General features: G+C 39.4%; 1 protein-coding gene and 1 long non-coding RNA gene across 4 annotated transcripts in view; one reads left to right on the forward strand and one right to left on the reverse strand.

Annotated features, from left to right (window-relative positions):
- LOC309699707 (beta-1,3-galactosyltransferase 1-like) overlaps nucleotides 1-15,512 on the forward strand; it is a 182,454-nt gene that overhangs the window by 18,105 nt on the left and 148,837 nt on the right. The gene's annotated exons all lie outside the window — the stretch shown is intronic.
- Nucleotides 3,698-4,114, reverse strand: LOC309699744. Its single transcript, XR_014274457.1, has 3 exons — nucleotides 4,079-4,114; nucleotides 3,894-3,963; nucleotides 3,698-3,766 (listed from the first exon to the last, which is right to left on the reverse strand). It is a non-coding gene; the product is annotated as an uncharacterized lncRNA (long non-coding RNA).

The raw sequence follows: 15,512 nt of genomic DNA on the forward strand, positions 1-15,512 counted from the left end.
GATTTTCTGGTTGGAAAATGATGCATTTGCAGCATGTGGGAGAAAAATACATGCATGTGTGCATGTGTCTTGATGGTTACGATAAAGCCACTTTAACCATCGTACGTGGAAAATCCCGCGATGCATCGTGTGTATTTGATATATTGCCCACCCCTCCTTGGAACTTCACATAGCTGGCTGCGTCCTTGATTGTTCTGGACATTTTTTCCCATAGTGTGCTTAACTTAGAGCTTCACACTGTGCAGTTTCCTGCCCGAAACCGGAAGTGACATAATTTTCGCGGAAAATGTAGTTTTTTTAACCTTCAGAGCCTCATCAGCCTAAACTGGTGTTTTTAAAAGTTATGTTTGACGTTAAGACTTTCTGAATAGTTTCTGGAATGCTTAGAACTCAAATTGCACTGCTGGAAATAGTTTATTTTGATGCTATTTTCAATTTTTATGTAGTTTATTGCACTTTTTTTCAATTTATGTAATTACCATGCACTTAATGCATACATATTATTAAAATCTGGGCTATAATGATTGTATTGATGTATAGCAACTTGAAATGCTTCCAGAAATGGCACTACAACATGTAAAAATATAATATAAGCTCTGGCAGACTTGGTTCTATGGTAGGTCTTAAAGGGTTAATGCAAACACGACTTGTTAAACCGAAAGCAATCAGACACCGGGAGAAGAGTTGCATTGTAAGTTTTCAAATATGACTTTAGTTTGTCAGAAATCTAATTTCAGAACAATTTACTGTAATTTTTTTTCTCCAGTTTTTCTCCTGTTCCATCTGCTAACATGGAGGGAGGTGGCTGAGGTTTTATCAGCTACCAGGAAGCTGTCTTGATTTCAAACTGACATGAAGGGTTAGACCAATGCAAGTTACACAGCTACACAAATGTAAAAACTAATTTTATAGCATGGTGGGCAGCACTGTTGCCTCATAGCAAGAAGGCCCTGGGCCCACCATCTGGCTGGGTCCTTTCTGTGTGGAGTTTGGATGTTCTTCACATGTCTGCATGGGTTCTCTGGCTGTCTCATAGTCTAAAGACATGCCGTTAGTGGAGGTTAGGTTAATTAGTGATTCTAAATTGAATACTAGTGTGAATTGTTGTCTATGCAACAGATTTGTGACCTGTCCACACTCTACAAACTATTGTTTAAGCTCAACAAAAAAAAATTAACACAACAGTTTCCATTAATCTTTTTGAGTTACGATAACTTATGTTGAAATTATATTAAACCAACAAACTAGAGTTAGGGGACTTAACTTTTCCTCCATAATCAAAGGTGATTTTAATTACCACTTAAAAACATGTTTTTAAGTTGCTTACTCATAAAAATTATGTTTCTCCAATTACATTTTCCACATTATTTAAAATGATTTTTAAGTGTTATGTAATTAATAATAAATTACAAAAGCAATTTTTTTCAAGTTTAATCGTTTAAAATATTAAGTTGCTGATTTTCTTCATTATTATCATCATTTTAGCTTTTTCTCATTTTTTTTTATTGTAATAGCTTTTAAAAAATGAATTCATTCAACAATTAGCAAATAACTTTTTTTTTATTTTTTAACTGTAGGCATTCAACACTTTATATTTAAAAAGTGAAAATAAATCAGAAACTTCAATTTATACCATCGCAGCCGAGTTAAACAATATGCCTTTATGTATTTAAGACCACAGAAACAAATGTGTTCAACTAGTAAAAAAAAAAAAAAAAACACTTAGAAAACATTTTGTTGCAGTAATACTTCCAAGCAAGTGTTCAGTAAATGTCAACTTTCAATGCCTACCAAACTTTACAAGATCTTGCATCTTTCTTTTACACAATGCAGCAAACACCTTTAAGGTCAATGTTACACCTACAGGATTCAAAACAGTTAACAATTTTTGAAACAGAGTCAGCATTTTGAACATAATGCTGGTTCTATCAAGGTCAAGGAACAGCTTCTGAACAACTTCAAAAGTGTATTTCAGATCCTTGCATTAGCTCAGATTGAGATCTTATATTATTCCCATGAGTAACACACAGCACCTTGGGAAATCCTGGCCCTCCAGGATTTTTGTTCCCATCACAATGGTTGCTACTTACAGTGGGGCAAAAAAGTATTTAGTCAGCCACCGATTGTGCAAGTTCCCCCACTTAAAATGATGACAGAGGTCAGTAATTTGCACCAGAGGTACACTTCAACTGTGAGAGACAGAATGTGAAAAAAAAATCCATGAATCCACATGGTAGGATTTGTAAAGAATTTATTCGTAAATCAGGGTGGAAAATAAGTATTTGGTCAATAACAAAAATACAACTCAGTACTTTGTAACATAACCTTTGTTGGCAATAACAGAGGTCAAACGTTTACTATAGGTCTTTACCAGGTTTGCACACACAGTAGCTGGTATTTTGGCCCATTGCTCCATGCAGATCTTCTCGAGAGCAGTGATGTTTTGGGGCTGTCGCCGAGCAACACGGACTTTCAACTCCCGCCACAGATTTTCTATGGGGTTGAGGTCTGGAGACTGGCTAGGCCACTCCAGGACTTTCAAATGCTTCTTTGTTGCCCGGGCGGTGTGTTTTGGATCATTGTCATGTTGGAAGACCCAGCCTCGTTTCATCTTCAAAGTTCTCACTGATGGAAGGAGGTTTTGGCTCAAAATCTCACGATACATGGCCCCATTCATTCTGTCCTTAACACGGATCAGTCGTCCTGTCCCCTTGGCAGAAAAACAGCCCCATAGCATGATGTTTCCACCCCCATGCTTCACAGTAGGTATGGTGTTCTTGGGATGCAACTCAGTATTCGTCTTCCTCCAAACACGACGAGTTGAGTTTATACCAAAAAGTTCTACTTTGGTTTCATCTGACCACATGACATTCTCCCAATCCTCTGCTGTATAATCCATGTGCTCTCTGGCAAACTTCAGACGGGCCTGGACATGCACTGGCTTCAGCAGCGGAACACGTCTGGCACTGCGGGATTTGATTCCCTGCCGTTGTAGTGTGTTACTGATGGTGACCTTTGTTACTTTGGTCCCAGCTCTCTGCAGGTCATTCACCAGGTCCCCCCGTGTGGTTCTGGGATCTTTGCTCACCGTTCTCATGATCATTTTGACCCCACGGGATGAGATCTTGCGTGGAGCCCCAGATCGAGGGAGATTATCAGTGGTCTTGTATGTCTTCCATTTTCTGATGATTGCTCCCACAGTTGATTTTTTCACACCAAGCTGCTTGCCTATTGTAGATTCACTCTTCCCAGTCTGGTGCAGGTCTACAATACTTTTCCTGGTGTCCTTCGAAAGCTCTTTGGTCTTGGCCATGGCGGAGTTTGGAGTCTGACTGTTTGAGGCTGTGGACAGGTGTCTTTCATACAGATGATGAGTTCAAACAGGTGCCATTCATACAGGTAACGAGTGGGGGACAGAAAAGCTTCTTACAGAAGACGTTACAGGTCTGTGAGAGCCAGAGATTTTCCTTGTTTGAGGTGACCAAATACTTATTTTCCACCCTGATTTACGAATAAATTCTTTACAAATCCTACCATGTGGATTCATGGATTTTTTTTTCACATTCTGTCTCTCACAGTTGAAGTGTACCTCTGGTGCAAATTACTGACCTCTGTCATCATTTTAAGTGGGGGAACTTGCACAATCGGTGGCTGACTAAATACTTTTTTGCCCCACTGTATGGTCAGATCCAGGGGTGTACTGGTCACCGATGATGGCAGTTTTCATCACCTGCCTTTCAAGGTTGGCCTTAAATTCTTTGGTGTCCTTGTAAAGCAAATTAAAAATAGGTTAGTGGATTATGCATTAGACATTTATACTTACTGAATCTTAATGAATTCAGATGATCAGTGGAATACACACACACACACACACACGATGCTGAATTACTTACACCAAACCGCATGAAAAGGTCCTCTTCCGTCTCTCCAAGGTATGTGATAAGGCAGCAGATGGCTACTTCTCTAAGTATTTCAATTGTATTGTAATATTTAAGAAAAAAATATGAGTATAAACTACATGGGTTACTGCCAACAAAGTGCATTTCAAAGCTACCCAAAGTCTAAATAGTTGTCCTACCTCAAGAAGCATGTCGTTGATCTGCCTGATTCTCACTCCTTTAGGTCCTCCCCTTGGAAAAAATGACATCCATCAGTTGCAATGGTCAAGTGTAGCCATTCAAGGCTTACAGTGGTTGAACTCTTGAACGTCTCCTTTATCTGTGGACCACACAAACAGAAGAATTCAATCTTGCAGACTATATTGCATTAATTAATGCTCTAATACATTAGTTAAAGATGATAGATGTGATCTAAGGCTACCCCAAGTTTTGGAGGGAACAAAAACAATCTTAGTGAAGACAAGAGAGACATTCCACACCATAACCATGGCGTAATCTGTAATGTTTTAGCAACCCTGTTTTTGCAGAGGTTTCAAATTTACACATTGTTCACTCCCAGACCATTTTGTAAAAAATATGTCCCAACTTAACAACGCACTAATGACCCTAGATTATCACACTATACTAATATACTAATGTAAAGTCTTAATGTTAAGTAGATTCACATAGCCAATGCAGAATGATGCTATCGGAATGACATTAACAATATTTCACACAACCTGATGTGTTAAAAAAAACAAAGATAGCTACAGCTCTTAAGATCAAGAACAATACTTACTTTAAGCTGTATCACAATAGTAACCAAAATCATTTACAATGTAATATTATGTATAGGTCATGCAAGTTTTATGAAGACATAAAATAGGTGAGCCAGACAGAAAAAAGGAGCCTCTATGGTTACCCCTCTGACAAAACTATTCACAGCTTAAAGGCTTCTAATTTTGTTAAAAAGAAAAACAAAATCAGCCTATGATCGAAATTAGATTGCATTGTGTAGCAAAACCTGCTTTTCCTAGCCACAGCAGCACTCTCTAGCTGAAGACCTTTGTCAAATGAAACTTTATAAGTCTTATCCTCTCCTGTGCTAAGGTTTAGAATGGCTAGCATTACCTACATGTGGTAATGCAAAAAATGTCCTTAACTGTATGAGCATAACATCATACACAAATCCACTACAAGTGACTAGCACAAATGCTTTGCTTTGTTAGAACTGTTATTTGTAAATGAAATGTTACTTACCTTGAAATGTCTTTTACATAAGCTTGCAAGTCCATCATGCCATATTCACAATATGTGAATTTGCCTGGGCTAGTTAAGTGGGCAGGGGAGGGAACTTGAAATCAGAAGTTACAGTGGAGAAAAAATAAGTTACCTATTCAATTTCTTTAAGTAATTACAAGTTGAATTTTATTTTGAACCCACTAACATTGGGATTTAATTTCAAATTACATATAAAATTAATTGAATGCAATTACCAACATTATTAATTCAACAAAACCCCAAAAAATAAAGTTTGCAACTTAAAAGGTCTATCTTAATCAGTAATTTAGAATGTTTATCTTGCAGCCATGGATTTAGTCAAGTGGTGGTAAAAGGCCTGATGAATTACTTTTTTAGAGTGCAGGGTGTATCCCACCTATTGTCCTATAGCAGCTGGGATAGGCTCCATCCCCTGCGACCCTGAAATGGATAAGTAGAAGAAAATGGATTGATGGATGGATGTGTGGATAAGATAAGAGACACCACCAAAATGATTTTGGTGAATAGTGCATCAGGTGCATCACAAGTTCCCTTTCTATTTTAACTCTAGTGTGGCTGAGCCATTAAACAGCTCTCTGAAGTTTGTATGATTCAGCCAGGAGGCCGGCCACCAGGGGGCGACAGAGATATTTTGGTTTTACTTTCTGGTCAAGTGTCATGTTGTCTAACCAAACACCAAGCAAACGATCGATCAAAGTCAGACACTGTGGTACACGACCAAAATAAAGACACCACCATAAAGATGTGTTCTCTGGGCACGTGGACTACAAAACCCCATGCGTCTGAAACATTGAAAAATGAGTATCAATATTTGGAGTATATCTAAGCAAGTGTGCACACTCAATTCTTCTCTTTTATTTATGGCACCAGACATGGTTTATTTGCTGTTTGACTGTGCTCTCATATTGGCACCGAGGTAGGGAAAAAAAAACAATTCTTCCCCTTGAGCACCCAAGAAAACACTAGGAGAGGCAAAACACATTTGAGGTTTGTTTGGTATAATCATTTCTTGGAGCGTGTTTATTCTCAGGCATTCAGGGCACTTTTTTTTCATTATTTTTGTTGTCAAGACAGGCAGCGCAGGCTTATCTTTCCAGAAAAGCCCATGAATATGTTCTTTATAGATTTGAATACTGTATGTTGCACTCCATTACACCGTGACTTTAGAGTGCATGCATGCTTTACAACATGAATGCATGGCTTGTTTAGAGCTTTAGCTCTAAAGATGCTTTTATCTGCTTGGATTACTTGAGGAATGTGTGTGTTATCTAGCTGCCTTGAGAAAAATAATAATGTAATATGGCTAGGCTAATATGCACCGTGGTGAGATAAGCAGTATGTCCTCTCTTGATGTATCTTTTAAAAATGTGGTTGATTATATTGTCATAGTGTTTTTTTTTTTTTGTTTTTTTTTTTACAGTTAATCAACTGCAGGCTTTGGAATTTACTTTGAGTGGACATAACTATCCAGTATATCCATATAACATGCATTTGATTGCATACGCTGATATGCTAAGAATCTTCATCGAATCATCCATTCTCTGCTTTTAATTTGTTCTAGTTTTTATAGAGCAGAAATGTGAAAAGTAATCACGTATTTAGTGATTCTTCTTCAGTTAGCACAGATTTGATCCTATTTTATATTGAAAATTCACAGAAAAAAAGCAAAGAAGTAAACGATAATGAGGATTGTAATGGCACCTGAAAGCAACAAAACAAACATATTGTAATAATGTGGAAGAAAAGTCATCAGCTAGAAGTAGAATATGTTCAGCTACTTTGTATGATTTATACAGGGGAACAAAACAGTTTAGTTTTTCTTCATGTGGCCATGCAGTCATTAGATGTTTGTCTACTCACCAGCTCTGTGGATAATCTTGATATTTGGATCATTTGTCATTCATTCAGCTGTCATCATTACACTCTGCCCTTAGGAAATGGCAGCATTGGGTGTCTTATATACACCTGGTGACCTTTCCAGCAATGAAAAATTAGACCCTAAGTCATTTAATATAGCTGGCTTTACACTGACTTAAAGGTACTCTCTCAGCCACTGATAGCTGGGAGAGTAGCTGTCACTCACTTTCCATCATGTTTCCGTCATGTCACAAAACTCTACTGATAAAAGATGTGTTCACCTGTTATTGTCGAGAGGAAACAGGAAGCCATCATATGTGTGTTGCTGCTGACAGTCCTCCTATTCACATCAGTATAAACAGCCTTTGTGTAATGAACCAGTGGATGGTAGTCCTGCTTTGTGGTTTGACTTTGCAGCTCTGCCTCCCCACAGCCTGTGAGATGTGTTTGATGTGCTATGATGCCAAACAATGCTACAATAATCCTGCAGGTTCAAAGTCAACCACACAGCTGTTTCCATATGTAACATACATAGGAGAGTTTTATGACAGTAAGATGCTGTTTTCAGTTTTGTCATTTTGGTAAATACTGTTGATTACAAGTAGACTAGGCCTTGTCTTTGAATGTCAGCAATTCAAATGATCAGACACTTCCAACTGCTGTTAGTCAGTTGTCTCACTGATAGGACTTATGTGACATTAAGCCTTGGTTGGTATCTTACTTTGTTAGCATGCATGTCACAGTAGATGGCTAAACTGTTCCTTACATTTTACAGGTAATATGACAATCTTGTTTTCATATAAAAGCTGTGTTTGTCAAATCTGGCACTAGATGTTTTTCATGTGCCATTTTAAATTCATAATCTTGTTGTAGTAGTTGTAGTATTAGTATTATCAATGTTAGATAAGAACTATCTAAACTTAAATATCCTTATCTGGAAATGAATAATAACAATAAATGTATAATGTTGATTGGTATTCATTATGTCATGTGTCACTAGGCCTGCAATGGACTAGTGACCTATTCAGAGTATGGTAAATGGCCTGTATTTATATAGTGCTTTACTAGTCCCTAAGGACCCCAAAGCTCTTTACATATCCAGTCATCCACCCATTCACACACACATTCACACACTGGTGATGGCAAGCTACATTGTAGCCACAGCCACCCTGGGGCGCACTGACAGAGGCGAGGCTGCCGGACACTGGCGCCACCGGGCCCTCTGACCACCACCAGTAGGCAACGGGTGAAGTGTCTTGCCCAAAGACACAACAACCGAGACTGTCCAAGCCAGGGCTCGAACTGGCAACCTTCCAATTACAAGGCGAACTCCCAACTCTTGAGCCACGATCGCCCCAGAGTATGCCCCGGATTTTGCATTATGGCAGCTGGGATGGTCCCCAGCCCCACCATAAGCATTTAACCCTTTCATGGATAGTGGTCACTACAGTGGACAGTTATTCAAAGGTTGTTTTCTTGTATTTGTGTCAGTGTTGATGGTATGCTTGCACATAAACCACTACATTGGACACTGATGTGTCACTGGCTGACCACCCACTAGTCAGCCAGTGGTCCATCTAAGTGTTTAAACAAATAAAGTTCAAAAATCTTTTTTTCATGCCTAAAGACGAATAAAAATACTTAAGAAAAAAATCCTGATTGAGGTTGTCATACTTCATGCATGAAAGGGTTCAGCAAATGGATGGGCTGTCATGAACTCTTGCATTGATGATGACTTTAATTGCTATGGAAATGGACAAAGCTTCAAAGCATTTTGGTAAGCCTTAGTTATTGTACTGTACATAGCCGTGGAATATAGTGTAACAGGGCAGAGGTCAGGAATAACAGGTAATGTTTCTGTGAAGGTTCTCAGTCATCCAGGTCATCGTAGTCAAAGGAGCTTGCAAAGAAAAGCGTCTGGACTTCTTTAAGTTACTTGAAGACGTTTCACCTCTCATCCGAGAAGCTTCTTCACTTCTAAGGTCAAATGGTGGAAAGTCCCAGATATAAACCTAGTGGGAGTATCCCCCCACAGAGGGAAAAAAGGACCCCCTGATGATCCTCTAATCGCCTGAGCCAAGGTGTGAAACTGGGTGTGGGTCCCAATCAGCCAGAGTTTCGGGTGAGTTCATTGTGAAACCTGGCCCCACCTTATCATGCGAATTCCTGAGATCAGATGGCCCAGGATGTGAGTGGGCGTTAAGGTGTCTGGGAAGGGATCTCAAAACTGGATTATAGATGGCAGAGAGTTGGTGTCGTAAACCCCCGCCTCTGTTCAAAGATGGTCACTCACAGTGGACATAGATGGCTTCTTTCACTCCTCTTGGTTTGAAAGAGGAGTGAAAGAAGCCATCTCAGGAATTCGCATGATAAGGTGGGGCCAGGTTTCACAATGAACTCACCCGAAACTCTGGCTGATTGGGACCCACACCCAGTTTCACACCTTGGCTCAGGCGATTAGAGGATCATCAGGGGGTCCTTTTGTCCCTCTGTGGGGGGATACTCCCACTAGGTTTATATCTGGGACTCTCCACCATTTGACCTTAGAACTGAAGAAGCTTCTCGGATGAGAGGTGAAACGTCTTCAAATAACTTAAAGAAGTCCAGACGCTTTTCTTTGCAAGCTCCTTTGACAACAGGTAATGTTGCTTCTAATTTTTGGCTTGGTAGGCTGATAAAACAAGGCATCCATGGCTATGTTAGCTGTTCTAGAAGACTTTGAGCTAAATGATAATGGTAAATCTAATCTTGACAGTTGCTTAACATCGATAAAACAAAATAATATAAAAAAGTACCATGTCCTTTCCTTTGTACACATATTTTACCTTTAGTAAAGATAACAGCAAACAAATAGAAGAAAACAGAAAACTGCAAGAAAATAGTTTCAGTGATTGAGAGCAAAATCATATTACTACAAAAATATTCCAGCTTTAGTAGTTGAGTAGCTGTTGAGGGCAGTGAAGTTCCGGTGCCATTGCCACTGCCATCTTGGTTGCTAACTGTGAAACTGCATGGTCTTTGTTAATGGATCGATGTTAAACAGCAGCAGATTGTTTGCCAGAGATCATAATGTAGATAATTCTCCTTCACTGAAGTGGCCAAAATTCACCAAATGAACATATTTTTTTTATCCAGACTGACCTGAAGCCTGAAACTGAACCCATCATTGGGGTGGCTGTAGCTCAGGAGGTAGAGCAGGTTATCTACAGCTTATCCGAAGGTTGGTAGTTTGATCCTTGGCTGTTCAAGTCTGCATGCCAAAGTATGCTTGGGCAAGATACAGAATCCCAAGTTTCTTCCCAATGTGCTAGTCAGAGTAGGCATGTGTGTGGGTGTTTGATAGGAAGAAGGTGTTTGTTTGAATGTTGTATAAAATGCTTTAAGAGTAGAATGTGTAAGAACCAGTCCATTTAGCATCGATCCACATTCTGCGTTGGCTTAACTTTTCAGACCTGACCTGGAACATATGCCCAACTTTATACTGGTGATTTACTGATATTGTATTATGTATTTTTATTTTCCAATAAGCATAAAAACAAACTACAGCTAAAGTTGATGCTAATGGCAATATTTTTCAGGACTACAGACTGGTTGGCATCTGCTTGGCAGCAAGTGGCTGCTGGATGCAAGATTAGGTTTTGCAGTTTAGGAGAAGCTGTTGAATTTAACTCACAGAGCTAAAAAAAAAAAAAAAACTACAATAAGAAACTTGCCACATAAAATAGTTTTCTGTACAGATTTCTATATTATTAATAATAGAAATTATGTCATGTTGATCATCTGTACAATTAAAGGAAGAATCTCCACAAGAACTGCCTGGCAAAAAAACGGCCTCCTTGTGTTTTATGGAGCTGAGCAGGAATAAATAATCTTGTTGGACATTGCATGTTACACTGAGATAAGCAAGACAGGTGAAATAATGTCACAATCTATATCGTTGCATACAGTATCATTTTCGAAGTGTAGCAGACTGCCATAAAGGTCTGGTGAATTATACCTTTTATCTTTTCTTTTGTAGTGCTGAGACACTGCTCATCTATCTGAACAGTAAACAAACGTTGGACCATGCATCAAAGCACTGAACACCCCCAAAGAGAAGGACAAGATAACGAGGGAGGGAGGTCTTTTAGCAGTAGCATTATGTAAGCTCACTGGTGTAGTGTGGCATTGTTTCATGATTCAGACTGGCATGCTTATTTGCATTAATGGTTAAATCCTGTTTATAATTTTTTTCTCTGCAAATGTTTTAATTGCCAGATTTTCTTTTTGATAGAAACAACAAATTGCATCTTCTTTTTTGTGGCATCAGTGAGCACAGCATTAACCAGTTCTCAGTACTTTCTGGTTAGTAATCCTCTTGCCTGCTGATCACTTTTTTCAGAGAATCAGTTGAATGAAGTACTTAGGAAGTCATTAATATACCTGGTGTGCATATGGGGAACATTGCATTGATTTGTTGAGGATCAACAGAGCAGGAAGTTTCATTATTTAAAAACGGGACTTTAAGTTGTTATTTTAATAAGAAAGAATGTGAATAACCTTTAAATGTAACCATTTACATCAAGAAAATAAGGCACAGACAAAGTGTTATTTTAAATCATCTTAAAATAATATGTTGGTCTTATCAGGCAAAGCTGTGAGCAGACCCCTTTTGTTGGACTTGGTTAGTGTTTCTTTGATGACACTGTGCATTCTGTGTAATCCCATGCCATGTTCACACTAGAATGGTCCCCATGATCTAGAGTTATTGCTCCCTTCAATCACTGCATCTGTGGCAGTAGGCCCGCCGTTTCCTCTGCATTCATCACCATTAAGAAAGCAATCAGCGGTGGAGGACACCAGCCAGGCTATAGGAAGCATGCAGTGTAGATGGCAGGACCAGATTCATGCCACCCCCTACCCCAAACCCACCGAAGCCACTACCACTTTATCGAGCACTATGATCTATTGCAGGAGAAAGCTGGAGCAGTCTTCAAATAAAAGCAATAACTGTGTGGCTGTGGAGAAGGAAATCAGGAGGAAGAAGTGTCCTAGCAAGCCAGGCACCATACCTCTCCCAACTCAGCCGTGTATATGAACATACGTTTCTCATCTCTCCACCTACCCCACCCCTCAACCCGACACCCCCTCTGTTGCTTCCTTCTTACTCAAGTTTATCATGAGCTGCTCGCCGTAGATGGCTTATTGCCTGTTCCAACCTCATCTGTCTGGCTGGCTGAAAAGGCCTCCCAGGAAGAGATTAGCAATCCAATAACTCGTGGAGCATCCACCTCAGCAGCAGGTGCTCCCCAGAGTGAATGCTGATGAGAACAGCCAGGACTCTAAAATAGAACAGGCCAGGCAGTATTTGCCTGTCACTCAGAAGCATTAACCTGTTGGTGAGCCTAACTTGTTGTTAAGTTATAGCAATTTTTACATCATTAGGAGGTACTGCGCTCAACTAGAGGTTTCCAGATTTGCCGTGTTTTATTTTATGCGTATTGGTTGTTTCTGTTTTGCAAAAGAAGAAGAAAGGGGCAGAGTTCAGAGGCACAAGAGACACAGGATTAACAGAAGATGAAGTCAACTGACTTGATAACAACTTGTTATTCTGCAGTAATCCATGCTAATGGATTTCAGGTCTTTCTATCCCACAAGAACTCTGTACCAAGAGTTATGAACACATTTGTCTTCCTCCAAATTGCTCAGCAATTAAGCACCTGAATGGAGGCTCAGTACTGTGAAAGAAAAGTGAGGTGACTTCTTCCTGAGTGATGATTTTATTTTTAAATACAGACAAAATTCATTATTTGACTTATGCTCCACAAATCTCAAGAAACAAAAACTTTGCGCTTTGCAAAGTTTAATATCCAAGAGTTACGGGTCTAACCCATGCCCTCTAGAGGCCTGAGTGTGCACATGGCCAACAACACAGGTTGATTTCTTTTCTTACTTATTCAGTTGCATCGAGTCAGCAAAATAGAGCTGTTATTTTAGTGGTGAGTGTGAAGCTAATGTTGCTGTGGCTCATTTCTTTACTGATTTTCCTTACATGTTCGCTAAGCTAAACACAGCTAAATTATGAGTTTGTTACTGGTAGTTTTCCTAAGCATTGTTACTGACATTATTTCATACAATACTATTGTTTCATTAATTTCATTAATTAACCTCATGCCACTGTAGTGACTAGCTTTGTTTGACAGTTTATAGAACAAACCTGACAACATTAACTCACAGAAAACATCAGTTAATGAAATATTTATTTCCAAGTGCTTCAAAGTCAGCTAAACACATCAAATATTTGAGGGTTTTATTCCAAAGGTGGCGAGCACCTTCTCCAAAAACGGCAGAAAACCTTTGTGGTTATTGTAATAAACATTACAGTCTATTCTCAATCTCAGTCTGATCTCTCCAGAGATGTTTAGTGATGTTCAAGTCTCGGCTCTGACTAGGCTACAATTCACAGTGGTCCCAAAGCCACTCCTTAGTTGTCTTTGTTGTGCTAATAATTGTGGTCCTGTTGGAAGGGGAACCTTTGCCCCAGTTTGGGGTTCAGGTCACTCTGGAGCGATAGATGCCTGGCATTCAGACCAGAGTGTTCAATCTTCGTTTCATCAGACTACACAATGTAGTTTCTCGTGGTCTGAGAGTCCTTCAGGTGTGATTTGGTAAACTCCAGGCGGGCAGTCATGTGCCTTTTACCATACAGACCTGGTTGGTGGAGTGCTGCAGAAAGAGTTGTCCTTTTCGACGGTTGTCCTCTCTTCACAGAGCAATGGTATCTGTCAGAGTGACCATTGGGTTTTTTGGTCAACTCCCTACCCTGACACACAGGTTGGTTGGATGGCCAGTTCTAGATGCCTTCCATTTATACATGATGGAGGCCACTGTGCATACTGGGATCTTAAATACTGCTTCTATACCCTTCACCACATCTGTGCCTCGATACAATCCTCACCCTCAAGGTGAGGGTTTGCAGACAACATTGTGATCTGTAGTGAAAGTAAGTAGCAGCTGGAAGAGAAGTGGAGATATCCTCAGGAGAGAAGATGAACGAAGGTATCTAGAAACAATACAGAATGCGTGTGTGTGAGAAAGAGACAGATAAAAACATGAAGAGGCATGGAGGTGAGATAGTGGAGGCAGAGTTTAAATACCTGGGGCTATCTGAAGCAACGCTCAGTGCACAAGAGTGGTGATGAAAACAATGCAGACAGGGTGGAGTGGGTGGAGACTAGTGTTGGGTGATTTATGACAGAAAGATATCAGCAAGAGTCAAAGGAATGTTTTACAAGATAATATTGAGATCTGGTGTGATGAATGGCTTGGGGATAATAGCACTAACAAACTGTAAGGACGTGGAGTTAGAGATGCCAAAGTTGACAATGCTAAGTTGAGAAATAGTGCTGAGAAAAAGTATTTACCCCCTAAACCTAATTGTGCCACCATCAAGAGCTACAGTCAAGAATTTGCAATAGCTGACAATCAAACTTTGACTAAGCCACTCCACAAGCTTCATTTTATGTCTTAGTCAATCTGGAGGTAGACTTGCTTGTGTGTTTTGGATCATTGTCATGCATAACCCAAGTGTGCTTGAGCTTCAGGGTATGAGCTAATGGCTGGGCATTCTCCTCCTCGGCAAAGTAGTCTCAGATGGTCACACTACCAGCACCATGTTTGACTGTTATGTTCTTTTTATTAAAGGTTATGTTAGTTTTTTACTACATGTAATGGGATCCAAATCTGCCAAAAAGTTAAACTTTTGTCTCGTTATTTCACAGAATGTTTTAAGTCTTGGAAATTGTGAAGATGTGTTTTGGAAAAAATAAGAAAAGTCTTAATGTTCTTTTTGGTTAACTGGTTTTTGCCTTGACGATGATGTGTTTAATCACAGGTGATTAATTCAATTTCAAAAGGGGAGGCAATTCTTTTTTCACACTTGGCCATCTATGGACAGCTAGGTTTGAGTGGCTCTTGTCCCTGAATAAATAAAATCACCATTTAAAAACTGCATTTCGTACAGAAGCAGAAATTATTTTCCTCTAAAGGGTGGATGGGCTCTCCCTTATACGTGAACATCTTTTTTAGTAACATGTTTTCATATAATATAAATGTTCTTGTATATTGTCTGTTTGAAGTATAGCATGCAATGTTCATAATTCATTACATGAGGTCCCGCACAGTTAAGCACCATGATCCGTTATTGAAGAATGTGAATGATGGTTTCAAGTGCCTTTACATTTTGAACTGTAGGCAATTCTTAAATTTAACTTAATATCTGAGTGTTTTTTACTTTTAGACAAGGTAAAAAATTTGACTAGTCGCCAAATTAGTCTCCAGTAACATGCGTACTTGAGACATGTGTTTATTTTTAAGTGGTACACTTCCAGCTGCTAGTCCTTCTTCTGCATTAGTAGGCTGGTTGTACTCCATTGGGTCCCCAGTGTTATATTTTGTCATGTTGCCAAGTCTTTGTCTCTGTGTTAGATTGCCCCGTGTATGCATGTCATTTTTTTT

Source organism: Aulonocara stuartgranti, assembly GCF_965226115.1.
Source record: "Aulonocara stuartgranti genome assembly, chromosome: 23".
Taxonomy (NCBI): Eukaryota; Metazoa; Chordata; class Actinopteri; order Cichliformes; family Cichlidae; genus Aulonocara; species Aulonocara stuartgranti.